The 24,006-nt window shown below is 44.5% G+C and overlaps 1 long non-coding RNA gene across 4 annotated transcripts in view; it reads right to left on the reverse strand.

Moving 5' to 3' along the window:
- Window positions 1–24,006, reverse strand: part of LOC116658208 — a 271,406-nt gene that overhangs the window by 153,726 nt on the left and 93,674 nt on the right. For 3 of the 4 annotated variants that reach the window (XR_004313436.1, XR_004313435.1, XR_004313433.1), the window contains exon 3: window positions 2,543–2,699. This is a non-coding gene — a long non-coding RNA (uncharacterized LOC116658208). Of the gene's footprint in view, window positions 1–2,542; window positions 2,700–4,885; window positions 5,021–24,006 lie in introns of all 4 variants that reach the window. The other variant, XR_004313434.1, reaches the window with a different exon arrangement.

Genomic DNA, 24,006 nt, shown 5'->3' on the forward strand with positions numbered 1-24,006 from the left:
TCTCTAAACTGGCTACTATTATCTTCCTTTCGTAAATTAACACTGTGGCCAAAAAAGCTCAAATATGGGATTCATAACCAAGTGTTCTAAATCAAAATCTAAAGCTCCTTTCATTTTAGCCCAAATAAATCTCAGCAGTGCCAGGTCAATTCACAATACATATTGGGAAATTACAGGTTGAATAAAGAATAATTCTTCATTTTTGAAATTGTACATGCACTAATTTTTCAATGGGTAAAACACTATCATAAAAACAAGAGGATTAAGTACTGAACATGACGTATTCAGCAGTTCTCCTTAAGCTATAACACTTTGCATAATGTCTTGCCCATTTGTAACGTTTTCCCAACTACCAACCAAAATTACTTCAGTTCTCTGGGGCAAAAATGTTTTGGCTCTCCCAACAGTTGCATCTCTCCTGCATCCCGTAGGGTGTTTCATCATCTCACTCCATCGCCATCTCTAATATGCCTGTAGAGGAGGAAACTGCAGGGTCTGGGTAGAGCTCTATACTGTCAACATTTATAGGGTTATAGGTGGTTGGCAAATAGGATTCAGCAACTGCTGCTTCTGTTCCCTGTAACCTCCTTGCAAAAAGGAAGGGAAGCCTCTTAGGGAAAATTTAGCTTAGGTACTATATCAGAGGCTGATTATCCACCAATATTCATTCTGCCCATTTTTAATAATGGAACTTCTAAGTTGTACCCTCAGCTAGAGACTACATTTCCCATCTTCCCCTGCAGCTTGGTGTGGGCAAGTGATCAAATCATAGCCAATGGGAACTGAGCAGAAGGGTAAGTGTCACTTCCAGGTCACCCTCCTAGCTCTGTTCCTCCCTCCTGCTGACTGCAGCTGTAGCTGCTGCCTTGCCTCCAGCCTCAGCTTGCTGACCTCTGGACTGTAACAAAAGAGGAAAAGAAATTTCGATCCTATTTACGTCAGTGTATTTTGGGATCTTTCTGTTTTAATATCCAGCCTGTGCCCTAACATTACCCATTACAGGGGCTCAGGACCTTCATCTTACCAGACTTCGCAGTGCATACACCCAAACTGTGATCTACTTGGGTCTCCTGTTCAAGTGAGCTTTCAGTTTTACATCAATCGACTTACTCATCGTCGACTTACTGATCAGTTACTATTTCTGAGCATGTGCTCTATTCAAAGCATTCTGCTTGGTACCACATATACAAATGATGTTATCCAGCCTTCAAGCAGTTTAGCATCTGGACACAAAGACCCAACAGACACAAATATTCCACAAGCTGTGTTCTCCACACAGGTGGCACCAACAGTGTGCGGAGAGCCCTGCTTCTTCCACCTGCACTAGTCACGCTCTTCTTGGCCTGAGGGGCCTCCCAATTTGAAATGAGTGTGGTATGTGAATCCAGATCACTTCATTTTCCTCCACCTCAAATTCTCCAATTATGAAACAGTCCCAGCGTGACTATCCACGTCCTCATCCCTTTGACTTTACAACTTGGGCTTCCCGACAGCTCCAATATGCCTTCTCTCTGTCCTAAGGCACATGGAAGTGGGCCCGGGCCATTGCATACTTCGTCTCTAAGTCATGCACTATTAATGCTGGAGATCATCGCTCGGCACCTCCTATCCTGCCACCCAAACAGCACTGCTGTATTGGCCACTGAGTTATCTCCTGCTGAACGACTGCTTTCCAGGAGCCAGAGAACAGTGGCTGGCCTGGACGCCTAGGCATGAAGGCCAGAAAAGGAAAAGATAAACAGGCCTGAACAGATTCAGGAGACGGACTGACGAAATGAGGAGGCTATGACGGACTCTCACTATGCGCCATTGGTGAGTGAAGCTAGAGCTGTTTTTAAACTAATCAGATACTTCTGTTGTTCATGGAAGTCAAGGATAACAACTGCTCACAATATTGATCAACATTAACACACACACACACACACTCATACACACACATGAAATGAAGTTTCATCTATGGCTTTGGATTAATTACACCTCCCTGCTGCTTACATGGGGGAACTGAAACGATTCCTACATGTTAAGTGAATTTGGGAGCAACCTCTGTCAAGCTATGAGGGGAACCATTTATAACACAGAGAAGAGAGAATTTGTTTTGTGTTAAAAGAGCTGCTTGACCACTTGCTACAAGTCTAACTTATCAAGCACCACCAGCATTTTCATGTGTAAAAATGGGACGGCAAGGCAGGGTTTCTCTGAAGGTTACCGATCAATGAAAGAGCCTAGCACACGGCCTGACCCAGAGCAATTAATCATTAGGTTTAGCTCAATCAGAAATGGGCATTCAAAAAATGCTAACATTTGTTCTAAAATGAAAGGAAGAAACTTGAGTGTCACAGAGGGAAGGCTGCAGGGAGACGGTAACATAAAAACTAAGAAACTGATCTGTGGGAGGAAACCAACATCCTCTGAAAAGGAAAGAGTTCAGAAAACATGAGAAAACTGGCAAAGACACAGCATGAAGTGACAGAGAAATGTGTAGGAATGCTCTGAGACCAGAGGGGATCTCCAAGGACATGAACCCAGGGAAGGACAAGCATACTTCACCCAAATTGTTCTCTGCGCAGGACACCGGAGCAGCCTGACCCCAACAGAGACTGGATCGGGATTATTTTCAACCACGCATGAGGGAGGGGCCATGTGGAATGTCCCCTGTGGTCAACGTCGAAACGAAGCAAAAGGAAAACCTATAAAGGGAACTGGAGAGAGATAGAAAAGCCTGAGTTAAATGACATTAAAAATAATACAAGATTCTATATTCCTGTAATTTGCCAAATTGTTGTAGAGTTGACCCAGGAGACTTCCGTATGTTGTGGTCTTTGGACACTGACTGAACATGTGTGGTGTTTCAGAGATGCCAGCTTTCATGAGGGTTGCTGGGGGCCGTAACCTAGACTATATGAGAGAAAGGAACAGTAATTCCAAGGGCATGGAGGGTGGGGGGCACTATGGGATGACTCCATGTCTCACCCCTTCTCCAGTGATGCTCCAGATTCTGCTCTCCGGGGAACCCTGGGCCTATGATATGACTTGACTTGTACATTTTAAATCCCTTTTTCTAACAGAGTAAAAGACTGGGCTATCCAGGTTTCGCCAGTCCTGCCCTCAACCATATACAGCAGGTAGGTTGTGGCAAAAACATCCACCACTGGCCGGTGGGTAAATAGCCCACAGAACAGAGGAGTGACTCCCCCAAGGGCCTTGAGAGTTCCTGACAAACAGAGGAAGAGAGGGAAGAAAATCCTTCCCCGAACCCCTGAATTCAAGGTCACAGCCACGTCCACCATAAGGTATGATTCTACTTTGCTTTCTCTCAAGAAGCAGGGGCAAATCGTACACCATCAATCCCGCAGCGTCCAGCCTGTGAACAGAGCTGGAGGCACCTTCCCCACACCCATGCCACCTTGGGGACACACGAGCAAGGAAACTCTCAGCACACGAAGCATGATGAGTGGTCTCCCTACCAGCCGGTCTCCAACTGGACACACCCGCCCTCCCTTTCATGTGCCTCCAATCCTGCCCCCAACCCAGCCTCCCGTACCCCATTCTCACCAAGCCTGTCCTTAAATCCCACATCCCATGGAGGAGAAGAGACGAGGGAAGACAGCACTGCAGCAAACAACCTAAAACAAACCCAGAGGGAACCACAATCTGACCCCTGAGGGTGGCCAGAGGGCTCTTGTTCAATATTCCCATCAGATAGCTCCCAGCTCCAAGGCAGTAAGAGGGCCAGTTGCTGCAGACAAACCTCACTGCTCAGCTTCAGCAGGACTGGAAGACCTCAGTGCGCCCTTGCTTCTCTGGACCCTCAGGACGCTCAGAGGTGCTTATTTTCCTTTGCTAAACCTCCCTTTTTGCCACCAGGCCAGTGTGAAATCTGGAAATCTGTGCTCAGCACAAGACAAAGCAGAGGGGAAGAAGCCAGCACAGAATGTTTTCTCCGGCATGCTGCCTGGGGAGTCAGGCCTTGACTTTGACATGTGCTGGAGGTGTGGTGTCCAAAGTAAATCTCTGAACTATTTTTTTGGAACCTCCAAAAAGACCCTGCACATCAAAGGGGGATCTGATCCCTGCTCCGTGCTTTGCAGGCATGGTTAAGCATTTTGCATGAATCAACTACCTTCTGAAAAAGAAAGGAAGCCCAAACTCAAAGCACATTGCCAGCCCTTGGACCCAAACATGGCCCCGAGCACATGCTCACCACATGGCTTCTCCCGCTGGCTCAGTGGAATCAAACCCTACTGACACACCCCAGGGTCCTCTACCGCACAGCAGTCATCACAGGGCCGCTCTCTGCAGCCTCCCGGTTCAGGATACAATGGGGCCAATTGTCAGAGCAGCCTCATGGCCCTCGCCCATGACCACCTCGAGGGAGCCCACGTGAGCTTGGACTCCAGTCATGAGGGCAGCCCGGCTGGGCCGCCCCACCCCAAACACCAGCACAGGATGCAGTCTGGGGCTGAACAGGGAGTCCTGTGTGAGCTCTTTGGCCCCATGCCCAGAAAGCCACATCTTCTGCCGGTACCAGCACTGGTGGGCACAGCAGAGAATTCCAGTCCCTGAAAGGACACGAAACAGGAAGCAGATCCTGAGTCTTCAGATTCTTCTGCCTTCTGCCCTCGTGGAATTGATTCAGTCCACCACAGGCAGCTGTGGCGATCAGCGGCGGATGAGATGAAACTCAGAGGCCACAGTTGCCCCAGCAGCTCCTGGAAATTGATGATATTTTCTTCTCGATCAGCCCAAAGAGGAAAGCATTTTCAGGCCCTTACCTACCAGCTGTGCCATCCACAGACCCACAGCTGGAGCCATCATTTGAGGGCAGCAGGGAGTGGCCCTAGGAGGCCACTTGTACCCTCTCCGTCCCCTAACAACTCCAACTCACCAACAGCTTTCGAAGTGCTGGGAAGATCTCCAACCTTATGATTTCACGGGAGGCATAGGAAACAGTTTTTGAGACAAGGTATTATCATTCCTGGCAACTGTCCTTTTTAAAGTCATTTTCTCTGGTAAGCAGGTTCTAGGTTCAGGAAAAGGAAAAAAAGGTTTAGAACTGCTAATGCAACCTGACTGGTAAGAGTTTTAATTAGCAGTTCAAAAACTGCCCACATTCTGTGTTTTTAATTAATAGGCACAATTTCTGTTGAGTTCTACTTCAATAGGAGTTATATAAAACCAATGAGTGGGTGACATTATTCCATTCAAAAAAGAACTATAAGAAGAGGGAAAAAAGCTGAATTAGGAGGAACAGAGAAGACACATGAACTTTCTCTGGGCTATACTGTTATAAATAAACGTTGTTACCTAACACCTTTTGCTGGAAGCCCTTCACCCCATGACCAATCAATCCCTTGAACCATTTTAACACCTTGACATTCTGACCCTTGAGTCCAGACACTGGGGATCCCAGCCTGATACCCTCATTCAGAAAAGACTGACGAGCATGCTGTGCGCCCAGCGCTAGGCAGGTACCAAGGATGCTGAGATGAAAGAGCTGGTCCCCACCATCCAAGGAGCTCATAGTCTTATAGAAAATAATCAAACAAGAAAAAAATGCTATACTACTACACTATAAGCATCCGATCACAAAAATGCTGTCATTTCATTCTTGTGTTCTCATGATCCAGGCAGGGTCTAAACAGAGTTCGCAATTATTAAATGTTTGTTGAATGAGCACAGGGTGAATAACAGGCGTTCCACATGTACAGCAGTGGCACAAAGAAGCAATGATCAACCCTGCTTGGGTGGGGTTTACCCAGAGGACAGTTACCTGGTACCTAGAAGCAAGGCCATACCAGGAGTTCTCCATGTTCTAATTGCTCAGAACCCAAGCAGACTAATTGTTAAATATTTTTATTATGATTTGTAAGGAGAGAGATGAAACCCTGAAGCTGAGTCTTAAAGACCAAACAGAATTTTCCCAAACAGAAAAACCGGCAAGGGCTTTCCAGACAGAAGGAGCAAGACCGACAAAGGCAAAGAAACCTGAAACATACCAAACAAGTTGCAGAGTGCTGAGGAGGGAGGCTGGGCTGACACATGGGAGCCGGATCCTGCGGCGCCTCAAATACCACGCAAAGGCACGCAGCCCTCATCATAAGTCTTCAGTCAGAAAGAGACCTGATTGAACCACTTTGATGAGTAAATAGACAGATCCAAGAAGAGACAGGTCCAAGAAAAGACACGTTCAAAGGGTTTGGAGATGGGCAAGCAGAAAGACGTGAGGGGTTGGAACTAAGGCCCTGGCTATGGGTGAGAGGGGATGCATGACTAATGGGGATGTTTGGGAGGTAGGCTACCTGCAGACAAAGCTTAGACAACAAAGGATGAGAGAACAAGTTTAAATGGCTTGCATCTTTCTGGTTTGGGTAACTGGAGAGATGGTGGTTCCACTAACATGACAGGACACAAAGGAGCCCAGGAAGGCGGGGGCAAGGAAATGATGAATTTCACATGGTGAATTTTCCTTTTGCCATGACAGATGGAGCGATCCAGAGTGGGTCCTAGAGTTCTAACACTCAGGCAGGAAATCTGTCCTAAAAAGTTGGATTTCTACTGGTCTGGGATTTGCACGAGGTTTTCTTCCATAGTCTGATGCAATCACACAGCCATACACACCTTCCAAAAATTTCCGGGTGTGTCATCTCTCTGATAAGAACATTTCCATGTTTGAGGAAAACCTGATGCTAATTCAGAAGATGCCACGGAAAGCAGTGCACAATTAGAAAGTGGCTATGACACTGATGAGTTAGTTCTGACAAAGCAGACTCCAGCAAGACTTCCAAATAGGGAGAAATGTTCAAGCTTCATTTCTCATATGTGTTCCAAAGAGCTCAGAAAGAAACCCCAGTGCTCTCAGTAACCTCAAGGAACCTCTTCTCCCTTTAAAGAAGAAAAGGAATAATGATTTAAATAATGATTTAAAAGCTCACATCATCAAAGTCTTAGTCTCTGCTCAGTTGCTCAGTCTGAACCACCAGCAGGCTTCTGAGACACAGCGATGGTCCCACCAGACAGCTACCTGTTGAATTCTGAAGAAATCCTGAACAATCAATAGACTGACTGCCTTCTGATCTCCTTCCCTTCAGGTATTTTTCTTATCGTCTTGGCTTCCCTAAGAACCAAGCAATTCTTACTAAACCTTCACATCAATTAATCTGTCCCAGATTCAATGAATCCACTCCTGTCTGGTGCACACTATAATTTCCAGGTGGAAAATAAAGCCCAGGAAAATTCCAAACATGTATGGTTGCAGCACAGCCACATGGATCTTTGCTATCACATTGATCTTCCACCAGACCTGGTGTAAGTGGAGTTCGGTCAGTCCTATTAGTCTCATTTTACTTCCTGGCTGGGACACAGAGAGAACAGGCAGCTTCCATGAGATGATACAGCAAATTGGCTGTAAAATAAGTATCCCCAATTATAATGGTCAGGAACCCCTGTCACTTTGAGAAGTGAGTTCTAGCCATGCCTGTGCAGACGGCAGTGCGTACAGGCATTACTGGACCCTAAGACCAGACCAGGTGAGATGCACAGGAAGAGGCACAGTGAAGGGTTTACAAGCCCTTGTGTGTTACAGATATTAGCTGATCCTCATTATTTGTGATAGTTATATTATATAAAGTCTCTGAGCCATTGCTCCTAGGGGAAATGAGGTTCCTGAGAGCCTCTGGTCACAACACATCCACCAACTATCAACATATAACCTTGTTTTATGTTTAAAGTTTCTATTTAAAGACATCTCATTGAATATATATTGTTGATTCATTAACATCAAACTCACGGCCAACACCCCTATAGCTCATGCCTAAACGAAGATCCTCCAACACACATATTTACATCACATCACAGCTTTCTTACGTTTAGGAACACTAGACAGCACTTCAGCACTACACTAGGTGTCCATTTTAAAGAGTGAAATCACCAACAAAAAGCACCAACAAGTGGGAAACGTGGCGCTAAACACTTGTTCACAGTATGAGAGCCAAAACCAGAAGGCAGAGCATGGCCTTGTTCAACCTCAGCTGAAAATGTGTGTGTTGGGCAACTCAAATTTTTCACCACTCTGTGGATGTCCACAAATGACTGTAAAAGTAATGTAATTATTGTTTGGGGTTTATAAACAAATTTTATCTAGTAGGTGAATTTGCACATATAGATCTACGAATAATGAGGACCAACTGTAGATTGTACTGTAACTTTCCTGTAACCCTGCTATTCTGCACGGAATCCTGGCTAGATGTTTAAACACACCATCATTTAAGTTCATCTTCAAAGTCATTGAAATCACTTTCCTGGGGAGGGGGGAATTTAGTATATTTTTTAAAACATATTTTAAAATGAAGGAAAAAATCAACAGGTTATTTAAAAATGTAGTCTACTTTTAAATGGTTATGTTTGACAAATTAATACTTTAAACTCACAACACCAATATAACGCAGTGCAATTGGCACTAACCACAAGGAAATTTTAAAACTTTTAAAAAATATTTAATTCATTAATAATCCCAGGCAGTATGGTCTGGAGGAGAAAGAAAGGTTTTCAGTTATATGACAGTCGTCTTTTACTTCGCCTGGTCTTTCTGTGTCTGTAACCTCACTGGGAGGGAATCCCAAGGTCTGTATCGGAAAACCTTTGTGAACATGTGACTCCAGCAGATGATTCCCTGATCCTCCCTGTGACCAGCTCATAAGTTAACATGATCCAGGTCTCTTCAAGGAGTCGATCACTCTCTTTCTAATTCAGAATAAAGGCAGTTAAAGAAACCTATTGTTTTATCTGCTGAGTGAATAGCAACAGAAACCCTAGGAAGGAAAGAGGTCAGGACACAGTTAAGGAGCAGGTTAAACAAAAGCCACAGTGCAGACTGTCCTTTCGGGCTGTGCGATCCACCACAAATCACTTTCTGTCTCCAGGCTTCAGTTTCCTCAACCAGAGTTAGAAGATGCTTTAGACCAGCAGTTGGCAAACCTTTTCTGGAAAGCTCCAGATAGTAAATATTTAGGCTTCAGGGGCCAAAAGGCAAAACCAAGGACATTCAGAGGTACATGTTATATTAAGAAAGAAAGTTAAAGTCTACAATTTTTTTTCAACCATTTTAAAATATAAAAACCATTCTTAGCTCACGGGCTGTACAAAAACAGGCAGCAGACTGGACTTGGCCATTGGGATGTAGTTCTCCAACCTGACTTTAGACCAGATCTGTGCTGTCCAGCAGAACTTTCTGCGCTGATGGAGATGTTCTTGATTTGCACCATGGCTATAGAACACTTGAAATGTGGCTAGGGTGACAGGGGAATTGAATGTTTACCCTTATTTCATTTTAATTAATTGAAATTGAAATCAGCACATGAAGCTAGTGCCTCAGCAGAGCTTCAGACCTTTTCTCCATTTCTTCAGGCCCTAATATTTTACAGTCCCACAGATGACTGCCTTCAGGAGCTCTGTTTTATGAAGCTGGCAGGTATGGACAGGCTTTGAAGATTCTGCCCTCATTGACCACTTTGGCCTGCAGCAACTTTCTTTTCTCTGGTTCTCTACAATATCTCTAGCCGACCATATCCATTCTAATGTTAAATTCCAAACTGGGCAGGGAGGCAACCCAAGGTGCCCCAACAAACTCAAGGGATGCGAGAGTATTTTCAATTTGAAGAAAGCACACCATACTCAACATTTGTCTGTCTATACTAGCTCAAATGACTACTAGCTCAACATCTATCCAATAGTTCATACACCACGACTAGTTTCCAGCTTCACCATTAGATAGTGCTACATTCCTTTCAATGAAGCCATATCTTTGCAAAGCCGAATTTTCAACAGTGACTGGAAGCAAGAACTGTAGTGTTGTCATAGTCCAGTCAGGCTGCTCTAACAAGGGCTCATAGACTGGGTGACTTATAAGCAATAGAAATGTACTTCTCCTAGTTTTAGAGGCTGGAAGTTTGAGATCAGGGTGCCAGCATGGTCTGGTTCTGGTGACAGCCTTCTTCCAAGCTGCAGATGGCTGACTTCTCATATTGTCTTCACATGTTGGACAGAGTGAGTGAGCTCTCTAGAGTCTCTTCTTACAAGGGCACTAATCCCACTTATGAGGGCTCCACCCTCATGACCTAATTATCTCTCCAAAGCCCACTTCCAAATACCATTGCACTGGGAATTAGGGTTTCAACATATAAATTTGGGTTGAGGGGACATACAAACATTCAGTCCATTGCAAGTGTCTGATGTGACTCCAAGATTTTCTTAAAGTACAACTTCTGTCCCTTTCTTTCTCTCTACCTCAAAAATTGTATCTCTCAATTTTTCTGATCCACAGAGCTCAGCATCTTACTTGAAAAAAATCCTAATACCAATTAGGCCTGACAAGAACTAGATGAACTTTCCCTGCCAAAATATGACTAAGGCAAGATTTTGCCTAAGGTTTGTTTATGAGAAAACTTCATTGAAGTATTTGTCAAATGTAAACTGGGCTTCCCTAACTCGCCATCAGGAGTACCTACATGTTCTATTTTTTAAAGTCTTTAGAAGAAGTTCTTATTGTGTTTGTCTCTTCAATGGTTACCTCTTCCTCCCAGCATTTATTCCTGCCTTTGGAAGAAACAGAAGGGAGCCCGGTTCTGATACTGATCAACATTCTCCCTGTCAGGGAATGAAAGCCAATCACATGATCATCCCTGCCAGCGAGCAGCCCTTTCTCCACTTGATCTGCAGACACAGTAAGTTCAAAAAGAGACCTGCAGTCTTTACAATGTTCTTTCCAACTCCCAGGTTTCTCTGGTATCTGGCTGCTGCCTGCATAAAGAGCAATGAACCTAAACCATTAACATTTTTTCCATTTTGATCATGGGGAAAAGCTGGGAAACATAGCAAGTGCCTTCACGAAAAAAATAAATAGTCTGTGCCCTGTTTGTCCCTAGAACATTCACTGAGGGCCTGGAATTCAAGGTGGGAGCTATGTGAAAGGACACCCTCTGCCAATTATCAAGGCGGTTCAAGGGCTCTGTCCAGGTTCATGGGGAAATCTCCACAATCAGGGCTGCCGTTGCGTTCAACCCACCACCATCTAAGAGAGTGGGCCACGGGCTCTGGTCTCTGGATATTCTGGCTCTCAGCACTACAACCTCCCTTCACTAAGACTGAGCCCGCTTTACTCAGTTACTCTCTACTCTGTCCTCCTGGGTGAAAATCTCTCTTTTCCACTGAAAACGAAAGAAGACCATTAGGTCCATTTTACTTTTTTACTTTTGGTAAAATGGATCTAATGGTAAAAACTCAAGTTCTGTTAAAACACCTCTGAATTCTGGCAACACCCACTGATAGGCTGGTGGTGGCAGAGAGTGGCTGGGGAGGTATAAACCCAGCAGATTCCTCCTATACAAAAACAAAGTGCTTATATGCAAAAAGTCAAGGATAGCTAGGTGGTCTTCTCACTCTGAGAACTCATGATTCTGTGGAGAGCTCTGAGGGGTTTTGCAGGCTCTCTTTGCTATATGATGATGGACAAATTCTGTAAATTTTTCTCCCTTAATTTGGCTCAGTTTAGAAATCTTCTAGGGGCCCAGCAATATGTTAGGTGCTAGAGATGTAAAGATGAACAAGACCCAGTTCTTGTCCTCAAGTAACTCAAAGAAGGAGGAGGAAACAGATGCGTAACAAGTAACTCCAGAGCGGGAGGGTAGAGCTCAGTGGTAGAGCACATGCTTAGCATGCAGGTGGTCCTGGGTTCAATCCTTGGTATCTCCATTAAAAAAAAACAAACAAACCTAATTACTCCCTCCACCAATAAAACTCTAAATGTCCTCCAAGAATGTGGCATGGGAGTCAAGGACCTCTGAAGAGAAAATATTGCCAGGAAGGTGAAGCACAGTTCTCCAGGAGTATCAGCTACCATGGAAAAGCAACTCAGGAAGAAGAGAAGCATGAACATGGGATGGATGTGTGTGATGCATTCAAATAAAAGCAAAGGTTATCCTTTCTCAGCCTCCCCACCTCGAATCCATTCTTTACTCCAAGTTAGTCATCTTTCTAAAACGCAATTCTCTTAAAACCCCTTGGCAGCTACTCTTAGCATGGTGTAAGATGCACTCCATAGTCTGGCCACTCCTTATGCCTCTAGCCTTAACTTTATCACCCAACCAGCCCTTTGTAGCTGCCACTGTGTTCCCACCCCTGAGCCTAGCTAACTCCACTTTAGCCTCAGGACTTAGCTTAAGGGTGCCTCCATTGAGAAGTCTTTCTCAACTCCCGAGGTGGTTTAGGTGTTTCTCCACAGTGTCCCTGAGTATCCTGCAGCACACATCAGACTGTATTTAATGGCCTACTTGCTCGTCTGTACCCCGCACAGGACTATCAGCTACTGAAAAGTAAGCACTCAATAAATATTTGCAGAAGGAAGAAGGGAAGGAGGGTGAGAGGGAGAGAAGACAGAATCTTGAAAAAAATCTCAAATGTAGGAAATAAACGAAAGAACTAAGAACCAGGAGAAAAGTAATGAGAAAGGTGGGGGAAAGGGTGGTATCGTGGGAGTAAAGGAAAAGATAACTTTCAGTAGGAGGCTTTTCCTGTAAGAGAAACACTCTAGAGAAATCAGGTAGCTAATGAGTAAAACTGGGTTCTTTGCCCTTTTAATGCGCCATGGACCCCTTTGGCAATCTGGTGAAACCTATGGGTCGCTTCTTAAAATAATACTGTTAAATATATAAAATATAATACATATGATAAATTACTTATATTGGAATACAGTTATCAAAATATTAAAACATTACACTATGATCATATATGTGCTTCTTTATTAATTCACTAAGTAAGAAGATCCAGCAGCAGGCCCACAAACCATTGCAATTTCTCGATAGTGATGAAAGAAAACGACACGACGATCTCTCCCATAACTGTAACGCGAAACTGAAATACCTCGGGATACTATTAGTACCACTCTGGTTTCTTGCCTACATTAACAGTTGAAAGAAAAGCTAAACTTCCGTTAAAGGTTAGTACTTTCCCCACCAAAATTCACAGACCCCAATCAAGTTACCAAATTGGCAATGAGGTCCGTGCTGCTTTGCACAAGCAGTTTCAGGGAAGTAAAGGGGCAAAAGCCAGATTGAAAATTAAGTGATAAATAAATGGGGAGAGAAAAGAGGGAAGCCACGATTATAGGTTCCTCTTTCCCGATGCTTTGGTGGCCAAAAGAATGAAAAGGCTTGGAGAAGCTCGAAGGAGAAGAAACATCCGGAGGATATAGAAACAGAATATCCCCTCTCCTTGTGACCCGAAAAGTAATGTCGGGAACAAGGCTAAATCACTGTTGGAAGTCATTCCCGCATCGTGAACAAAGGGCAATAAATCAGGATGTGGTGTTATTAGCACTGTTTCTACTAGTGTAGGGAGATTATGGAACTCTGCACAGCCGCAGAGTCAGAACTGCAGGAAAGATGAGACAAAATCAGTGCCACGGGATTCTTTCTCTCTGAAAAATAACTGACCATCATTGTTTGAAATAAGACAGGTAACTGGTTGACTTGGGAGTCAGTCCGTGATTTCCACTCGCCAAGTACTCCTGATTGTAGAAAGGACCATATAAAGAATTCTTTTTGTCTATGGAGAAGACAGTCTCCCAGAAACCTGCTCCAGATACAGCTTTCCTTCTACAAATGAGAAATGGTCTCAGGGCAACAAGTTATTTAACCTAATCTTTTTCTAGGTCAAGACTGAATACTACCAATAGCAGTTGATATCTGAGGCACCAGATGCTTTAAAAACAACAACAACAACAACAATGTGCATGTGAGAGACAGAAACAAAATTCAAGAAAATGGCAAGGCAGATCCAACAGTTACTAAACACAGAACATAACTAAAACAAAAATAAAGTTTGGGTTTCTTAATAACCACCCTTTTTGAGCCAAAGGCGGGGGGGGCAGGGGCTCCTGAAATCTGATGAGCTAGACAGCAGGCAGAAGCCTTCAGAGAGTCTGGGGAGAAACTGAACAGGAGGAAAGCTGTGCAGATATGCAAATACCCTATTCAAACCCAGGCTCTGCTTTTCCTGCCACTGAGAGCAATTAAGTGGTTAGAGAGCTGCCCTTGAGCCTCTCCTCCTTAGAGTCAGTTGGGGATGTGCAGACTAGTTGACTTCATCTGGCCTAAGCCAGACCAAGATAAATCAAATTAAATGTCCACTGACACAAAACCCATGTGTTTTGTGAGCCCATGTGATACTGGGAGCGACTAATACAGCTTCTCTGGGTGTGGGGAGGCTGGCCATCTCGTGTGCAGCTCTGTACTGTGACTGGAACTCAGGTGCTACTAGGCATGAGACTAAACAACAATTACAACAGCCTGTATTCATCACTGGACATCGTTTATTAGGCTTTTCTGTGCAAGGAGCCCAAAGCCCTTTCCAGCAGTGACCTCCATCAGCCTCAACCCACAAGTCCATGAGCCCCCCAGCAGGCAGGCAGACTGTACTATCAGCCCACATTCCAACTCCAGAGTAAGTGGAAAAAGGTTTTATTCAAGGTCACCCAGCAGATGGAGGCCAAGCCTGGGGTAACATTTCAGCCTAACCTTGTGTCTTATCTGTCACGGCACTATTTATCTCAACCTGCAGCTTCCAAGGGCAATCAAGGCTGTCCTCTGTGGGACCAACCTGGAGGTCTCAGGAGACCTAACACAGGGGTTAAGAAAAAAAGGTCACATTTTCCAAACCTACTCACTCAGGTTTCTAACATCCCACTATTTAGCTATGTGGAATAAACTAACTCTGGAATCTTGAAGACAGTATGAATTGAACATGATACAGAAACCAGAGAGTTATATGCTTCTAAGGAGTATGAATGAGACTCCATCAACCCTCAGCTTTTGGGTAACTCCAGATCTCAAGGAGCAAGTCTCCAGCCAAGGAAACTGTACTTTGCTCCAAAGAGCCCCTGGGAACTGTGGCAGCTCACTTGGGAGATATTATAATGAGGATCCCTTCCAGCACCCTCCACTCCACTTATGACCGGTGTGCTCTGCAAATACCCAAAGTGAAGCTTCTGCCCAAAGAGTATGGCTCTGCGGAGGGAGAGGGAGACGGGTCAGAACGCTACCCAGTGGGAGGAGCTCTCCCAGACTGGGCTGTTGTTGGTTTCCAGGCCAAAGGGTGCCGGTTGAGCAAGCCACGACCTCTGACTTACCCGCCGTGGCAGGTTTGCCCTGTGTGTACACCCAGTAACACACCAGTGTGTTACTGCCCGCAAACGCACAGATTCCTAGGGACACCATTAAAGAAGGAGCAAGCTATCTGTTGCCCCCTCCTTCCTCCACATTTAGTACTTTAGAACTTCTTTACTTCTTAACATGTGTCATAGAATCCAGGAGTCCAGTAGCCAAAGGGAACCCCTCTTTCACCATCTGTTCGAGTGAAAGAAAATGATCACCTGGAGCTGTCTATGAAATGATGGCTAAATATCCTTTCTAAAGAAGGGGGGTGGGGTGGGGACCTCTTAGCCTCCTTCAGGCCCCTGCCAAGTCCAGCATCTAGTTACCACCAAAGGCCATTACCACGGCGTATCTGCTCCACTCCTGCAGAGGCCCAAGAGCCCTGAGGAAGAGTCACAGACTCTGCTCCCAGTTGAGCCCAAGAAGTACAGATTTCCTCCGCTCTAGGACAGCCACCCCTCCTCTTGTACTGCAGCCCACTAAAACCCAAGGGGCTTTGCATTCATAACCATTCTTTTTCCACATCTTTATTCCGGCCTTTTCTACTGCTGCTGCCTTTCTGCCCTAAAACGTGTAATTCTCCCCACCCCACTCCAGGGCATGGGCATGGGGAGTTCCCTTTGAACTGCTTCACCTCTCTCCTCTCAGCCAACCTTCCCTCAAGTCATCTCACCCACCTTATGTTTCCCTAATGCTCATTTCTTCCCCAACCTAGGCAGTCCTGCCCACACCAGGTGGCACCCCTGAAACCGTGAGCTCTGAAATGTCAGCAGTAATCCTAGACCACATCCAACAACAACCTTTTCTCACTTCTCATTCATCTTTTAACTCTCTGAAACATTTTGCAGTTTGGTTAACAACCACGTCCACCCCCTAGCTGTCCCCGTTTGATTCCTGTGGCACTCTTCCCTCCTGGGTTTAACCACACCTGGGTGTTTCCCTACTGCCTCCTTTACGGGTCCTCTTCCAAAGGTGGGAGCAGGAGGATGAACTATCCCCAAGGCTCATACTATTCCTCATCCTTGTACTTTCCTCGTCATCTGTCTGCTCTGAAATAGCCCATTGATCCTCACTGCTAAGGGGACAAAGTACCGATTTGTTATCCTCTCATTTGAGGTCTTCCTCACGACCCTGCCCAGCCAACATTACCTCCAGCCAGGCTACTGGCCTCCTCCCTAGACCACAGGCATTGATCAAGTCCAAGGCTCTACCTGGACCACATCCCTCCTACATTCCTCCTCTCTGTCCAAATTTTACTCCTATTTCAAAGTCTAGCTAAACTTTCATCTTGTCTCCCTTGTATTATTAACGCACAGAAAACCAGGAAGGTGTCTAATACTCTTGCCTATCCCCTCAAAGCCTATGGTAGACATATGGAAGCCAAACAAAGCCAAACATATAAAAGGTATTAAACAATTTATTTAATAAACATCCTTAATCTATATATCAATTTTTCTTGACCATCACAGCAACAAGCAAAATATGAGAGTTTTTATTCAACTATTCCTTGCTTTGCAAACACTAGTGATCATAAAGTCTATCACTATACATTACAGTTATCATGTCACAGGTTTAGGTTGAAAAATTCAGTACTAAATAGACCTATTTGTTTTCCCCACTTATTGGGATTAGGGTAAGTGGTCATTAGCTAGTGGCATTGCGTCATACTTGACTATGCGGCCTAAACGGATGGCTTATGCCATCAGTGTGGTTTATCCGAAATGGTGATAAGCAGATCTTTCCTATTTTACACAGCCAGGCATTTTGTCAAAGCATCTAAATATAAACATCCAGTAACATGACACCAAACACTGTCTTTAAAAGATGACACTGATGGGGCTTACTATTGGAGAAAGCAAGCACCTAGGAAAAGAGTATCTTTTTTATTCATCTTTAATTGTTTATAACTTAATCCAAAACTTTATTCTTATTTCACACATTTATTCAAATATCACTCTACAAACCACATCTGCTGTATCAGAAACAGCTAATTATCCCCCAGTGTGCACTCCATTCTTTAGCTGTTAAATCCCCAATTTTCAGCTGGCCATTGCTCAGCCTGCTTTTCAGCTAGATATGGCCATGACCGAGTGTCATAAGATATAAGCAGGAATGTCATGCGCATCTTCTGGGAAGTAACTGAAGGAAAGGAGTGTCCCTTTCTCTTTCCTTCCTTCCTGATAATTAAATGCATTTGAATGACTTGGACCCTACAAACCTGTTGGCCCATGAGTGGAAGCATGTGTAGGGAGTGGGGGAGTAACCAAACAGAAGGAGCCTGGTCCTTGATTTTTACAGAGCAGAAATACTAGCCCTGCCATACCTACCTCCAGAGTTCACTTTACAAGATAGAAATAGACATGTACTATATTTAAGTCACTGTCATTTGGGGTTTTCTGTTATGCTCCACTAGACCTAATCTTAACTGATATACCAACCTGAGAATCAAAACCTGTAACTCAAGTCATAATTTCCAGAAATTCCAAAACAAAATTCTGACCAATATACATGTACACAGCTTTGCTCCCAAAGACCATGTACTTGCCAATTCGTTTTTTTTTTTTTCTGTGTATTCAAATGGGTCCATTTCAACAAAATAGTCTAAAATAGTATTATTGCCTTTCCCCATCCTTGTTCCTTTGTGACTTTCTTTACCCAAATAAAAGAGAGGCTGAGTGGTGTCATGGAACCTGCATGCAAAGTGCAGTATGAGAAGTTAACGCTCATCTCTGCCCTATATTAGCCATGTGACCCTGAATACATGACATCCTGTATTCAAAAAACAGAGTGAATAATTTCCATTTGAATCATTCAAAATCCCTACTGGGGTTACTGTGAGAATTTAATGATAGAAATATGTTAAAGAGCCTAGCCAGTTTCTGGTATGTTGGAAGGGCTTAATAAATGATTGTGAAATCTTAAAAAAAAAAAAAAAACCTTAACCACAGAGCAAATGGCTCCCAAGCAATCAACTTTTAATCAATAATTAACGATTTCCTCGTTTAAGCGGAGAAAAACTGTACCCTTCCAATAGGTGTCAAGATCTTCTGTACAGAGCTGGTTACTGAGGCTGTTGGCCTTGCAGCTTTAAGGCTATGAAGTTCAGCTCCCCCATAGGCAGCAAGGATTCGTAAGGAGCCCAAGACAGGGGCCATTATTTGGTACAAGTTAAAACACACAGTAGGTCTTCTGCAAAGATGCAGCCAACCACCCTTCTCAACTCCATACACACATGAGCACCCCACCCTTCACAGCAAGAGGGAGAGTCTACTTTTGCCTCCCTCTGTGACTTGCTCTGACCAATAGAATGTAACAGAGTAGCATTTAGTGAATTACAGGCCTAGGCCTTAAGATACCTTGCGGCTTCTGTTTGCTCTCTTGAAAGCCAGCCACCAAGTGAAGAAGCTTAGGGTAGACTACTTACTGAGTGATGAGAGACCTCCTGGAGGGAGGTCATGTAGAAGAGAACCAAGGCCTCCCAACCAGCAGCCGGCATCAAGTCCCCAGGCCACTCCCCAACCCCCGGGATGTCCCCGCCCCAGCCAACTTCAGATGAATGCACCATCAGTGGCCCCAGCTAACATCCGAAGGGGCAGAACTGCCTCGCTGACCCACAGAATTGTAATAAACAGTAAGTTGTTGTTGTTTAAAGTCACTAAGTTTGGGGATGGTTTGTTACAGAGCAATAAGTAACTGATACAAAAGATGAGCTGTCTCCTATGGTGTTCAGAACACAGGACACAGGACCCACCACCTCAATGCCTCTTCCCAGTAAACCCTCAATTCTGTGACCTCAGAGAAGTTACCAACGTGTAATCTCAGCTACTCCAGCTTAAAGGCATTTACTTATCCCTGCACACCCTTACCTTTTGAGGATACTGCTTTAGGCTGCCCTTTGAGCTCATTTTTATTACTCTTCTCTATCTCTTGTGTATAACATTAAAATGGCAAATAAGAAATAACATAAGGGAAGAATTATGAAGATAACCTGGTCTCCAACAAAGATGTTTGGGTGAGTTTCTCCCCCACCAGTTGGCTGTGCCAATTCACTATAGTTAAATCCCCATTCTCTACTCCTAAGTGAATTTCTTGTTACTAAACCCTGCAGTAAAAATAATAATAGCTAACATTTATTGTATTCTCACCAAGTGCAAGGCACCATGCCAAGTTTCAGAAGCAGTGCATCATTTAATTTTTTAAACAACTCTATGAAGCAGGTTATATTCACTTATTTATCAAATGTTAATCAACCAGGTACTGTTTCAGGTATGGGAGATACAGAAACAAACGACATAGACAAAGACTCTGCCCTCATGGAACTTGCATTCCAGGTTTGGATAGATGCACTAAGTAAGTATAGGATGCTGAGAAACACAAACTGTGGAGAAAAATAAAGCAGAATAAGAACCTTCCTGATCAAGCGATATGTGAGCAGGAAAGGAGGATGGATATAAGGGAAGAACATGTGAGGCTTGGACAATTCCCTGAGCTAGAAACATACTTATTGTGCCCTAAGGATAGCAAAGAGGTCTGAATGGCTGGATCAAGAAGAGAATATTTAAAGGTGAGGCCAGAGAAGTACCAAGGAGACAAATCAAGTATCGCCTTCTAATCCACGGCAAGGACGTCGGCTTCAGGAGCAGGGAAGGCATGGGAGAGTTTTGAGATCACATTTTTATAACAAATCACTCTGTCTACTATATGGTAGGGGAAGGAGGGATTGGTTACAAGACTAAGCTAATAATCCAGGTGGGATATGATGGTGCTTTGGACCAAGGTGGCAGCAGAGGAAGTGGTAAGAAACAGCAACTTTCCAGAAATATCTGGAAAGCAGAGCAAGCTCTATCACTGTTTGTGTTATTACTCCCATTTTGCAAATGAGGGAACTAAAGGTAGAGTAACTTGCCCAAGATGATACAGCTCACAACCACAGAGCCAGGACTCAAGGCAGGGTTTGATTCCAGAGCTCATCCCCTTCACCACACTGCCCCATTGCCTCACTTTAAAAACCTCTGAGCTTCCTAAGTCAGAAATCCCAGGGGTCACACGGTCCCAATTCTACCTCGTCCCATCACACAGAAAATAGAAAGAGCCCAAACCCTAGCGCCATTCAGCAGATTGCTGAAGAAGCACTGTGCCCTCGAGACTTAAATAACCTCCCCCCTTCCCTTTATGTGAGCTAAGACTCAGAGCCATGCTCTTGGATATGGACAAGCTCTTGGCCCCAGGACTGATCAATTCCCCAGGATCACCAAAACTCTGAGTGAACGGTTCTTCTCTCTTGCAGAGATGGCTGCACAATTCCTCCCCACTGATGACTTAGAGATCAGGATAACAAAGTCACAAAACAGTCTCACAGACTTATGAAACATTTTGTTTTCAAGAGTTCAAATACTTTTATCATAACCTGCCACTCAGTAAGTTTAAACGTGAGATTGAGTGGAAAGAAGGTTTCCACTACCAAGTTCCATGAATTGGAGAGCTTTGATTCTCTTACTCTAGTTGGAATTTTCCTGCTCATGAACTTTCACATTGTAATCCAATGATAATCCCAATGTGGGTTCTTCTTAGAAGAGATGTGTGTACACAAAACCCTTGACACAAAAAAACACATCACTGTAAGCAATCAGCTGGTCATAACCTTGATGTACTCGGTTATGAAATTTTTTTAAAAAACTTTTCTTATTAATTTAAGGTCTTGTTAAAATTTGCTAACATAACATAGTTTTAATAAAAGGAACCAAGGTCCCTTCCCCCACTTTCAAATTTCCTATCAAAGACAAAAAGGCCTTCTCTGGATCAATCTCTCTCTTCTTTCCAAAGCAGAGGGCTCCAAGATTTTCAGCTGCAAAGCCTTGGAGACCCCAGAGGTTCAACTGTTAAGAACACCAATTTCCGGCTGAGGAATCACATGCAAAGAGAGTGAAGGATAACTGACATCACAATTTATTGCCCCAAAAACAACCTTCTCAACTCAAAGCAAAACCATAATTATTGGTGAGAAAGACACTGCCTGTTAACTGGCTGTGAAAGAGTGATTTACAATGCATTTTCCCTCACAGTAGAAGGCCTCTTGGCAGTCACAAATACAGGTTTTGTGTATTCAGAAGCAAAGCTCAGAGGAGCAGAAGAGAGTAAAAAGGATATTCAGCATGGGAAGTGTGCCCTTTTCCACCACATTTATTCCATAAAGTCACAGCACTGAGAGTTCTTGGAAAATTCCCCATTAGGAAAACAAACTTGCACCATGATAAGGACAAAAACTGAACACTTTCTTTTTTCCCCCCTTTTTTCTTGTTTTCTCTTAAGTAGTTTCATATCCATTGAAATCTCCTGCCTGGGATTTACGGCTTACAGGAAGGTAGCCCTTGCACAGTGAGGAAAACGCTAATACAATTTTAAGTCACAGCACAACATGACCTAACCTTGCCAGAGACAGACGGTGTAAAACAGTGTTAAACTCCTGTATCTGAGAGAGCTGTCGAGCATGAAAGCTGAAACAACACTGCAAGATAGGCAGGCGTCTAAGGGTATACTTCCCTGATGCTACCAGGAGAGGGGCTGGTTAAAGGAGACCGTAGGAGGGTCTGGGAAATAAAAAGGGTAGGCGGACAGAAAAGGAGTCTGGAAGAGAGAGAAACTCACCTAGGGACCAGACCTTCAGAGGAACTGCCTAAAAGAAACACTCCCTGGCAGTGGGAACCTTCTTTGCCACTGTCCCCACCCCGACAGCATATTCACAGAGTTCACTGGATCAGGAACTCACTGAGCCTCCTCCCCAAACCTGGAGAACTTCTTCCATGTTTGTCTTAGTTTTTCCGATCAAAACAGGTGCCCCTGATGCAGAAGCTCAGGACTCATTTCCTTCCTAAGACAGAAGAGGTATCCAAAAAGGACTGACCTCTGGAAATACCCTCCAGGGGAGCTGGGAATTAGTCCATTTTAGGACTACTGGGACATGGCTGGATATGAAGAGAAAAATGAGTGTAGATAACAATTTTCTTCCCAGAGTTCTTTTAGGAGACATGTGTGTGTATAACCTCAGAGTGAAAGAGGATGGAATTCGAAACAAAATGAAACCTAGGGTTCAAATGCCATCTGTCTTTAAGCAATCTACACTCTGAGTCGTATCTGTTAAATGGGGTTGAAATAACTCCAACAAGGACATGCTGTGGATCTGACGTGAGGCTATGTATCCAAAGCGCCTGGCACAAGGCCACCACTAAGCGGGAACTCAGTGCATGGGGGTGCCTCCTGGGCTGCAGTGCCTGAGTGGATGACCCCAAACCCCGGGGTGTGACTCTGTGGGGTAAACAGGTCTGAGGGTCCATTGGCTCTACTGGCTGTGCTGAGGCTAAGAATTGAGAAGAAAACAAAATATCTAAGAAAAAGAAATAGACTGTCACCTATAAAGAAGACTGACCATATAAAGGGAGGGGACAAGAGCTGACAGCCCAGCAGCACACCAACAACGGGCCCTAGATCACGGACAGGGTTGCCACATAAAACACAGGATGCTCAATTCCCTTTGGATTACAGGTCAACAAGGAATTACTTTTTTAGTATAACTATATCCCAAATATACTTGTACTAAAACTTTATTTGCTATTTATCTGAAATCCAAATGTATCTGGGCAACTTGCATTTTTATTTGTTAAATCTGGCAACCCCGATCATCCAGTGCATTGTTCCAACAAAGCAATTCGGAAAGAGATCCAGAAAACTGTTTGGAAAGTCAGACCATGAGAAATTCAGGGGCCCACCATCCACTTCACACACATTGACTCCAGAATGTCACCCCGCTCCCCCACCCCATCCCCAGGCAGGACCAAGTGCCTGAGGACTTGAAAGACTGTCTCCCACTAGTCCCTTCCAGCACACAGGGAGTTAAGGACCCAGGTTTCATCATCATTGCAGTATCGCTAAGCCTCTCAGGGAACCGGGACACAGCTCAGGTTCCACAACAAGAACCTGGGCTTTCTGCACTCAGATGATTGCTTTTCTCTAGACACCTTATTGCATTTGCTGTAATTACTATGTTTCCCCCACCTGAGTATATAAGCAGACCACCCCCCCCCCGCCCCCAACCTCATCGGGTCCTAGGCTGATTCTCCGATCCTCCAAGATATAAGCCACATCTGCAAGCTGTCAGCAGCAATTCCCTTTCCCCAAAGCCTGTCCTGCAGGCTAAGCTGAGGAAAGTGTGGGAGGCGAAGGAAATAACATGGAGCAACGAGGTCTCCCCTCAAGGGTCCACAGGCACGGGCTGGAAGGACACACAGAAGAAGGCCTTGAAACCTTGCAAGGGCAAAGTACAAATGAATACACCACAGACAAAGGCGATTCGAAAGAACCCAGCCTTCAGTTCCTCTAGGCCACAGGGAATGTTCTGCTCTTTGTGACAGGTTCAGATTTCCCCTACTCAATAAATATAAAGTAAGCTGGACCCAGGACTAGTGCAAGACAAAGAAACCCAGGGGCCCCAGCAGGACCAACTCTTGAATTTCCTCCTTCCTGCCGTGGGAAGGCATAGCTGGTGAAGCCCATTCCATCACCCACAACCCACATCACAGAGCAGAAGACGCCAGTCTGAGAGTCAAAGGAGGACAGCAGGAGAGGAAACTGCAAGGTCAAAGTGACCAGTTGGGGAAGTCCAATGATTAGACAGGTTTAAAGCATTCTTAGACGGTCTGCAAGGAGTGGGAACAGAATGAAAGGGGGAGGGAGTCCAAAGGGCTGTGGAAAGACAAGGGACCATAAACTTGGAGTACCTCCTGGAGTTTTACTGACTGGCCTACAACCT

This window comes from Camelus ferus, chromosome 20, assembly GCF_009834535.1.
Source record: "Camelus ferus isolate YT-003-E chromosome 20, BCGSAC_Cfer_1.0, whole genome shotgun sequence".
NCBI classification, from domain to species: domain Eukaryota; kingdom Metazoa; phylum Chordata; class Mammalia; order Artiodactyla; family Camelidae; genus Camelus; species Camelus ferus.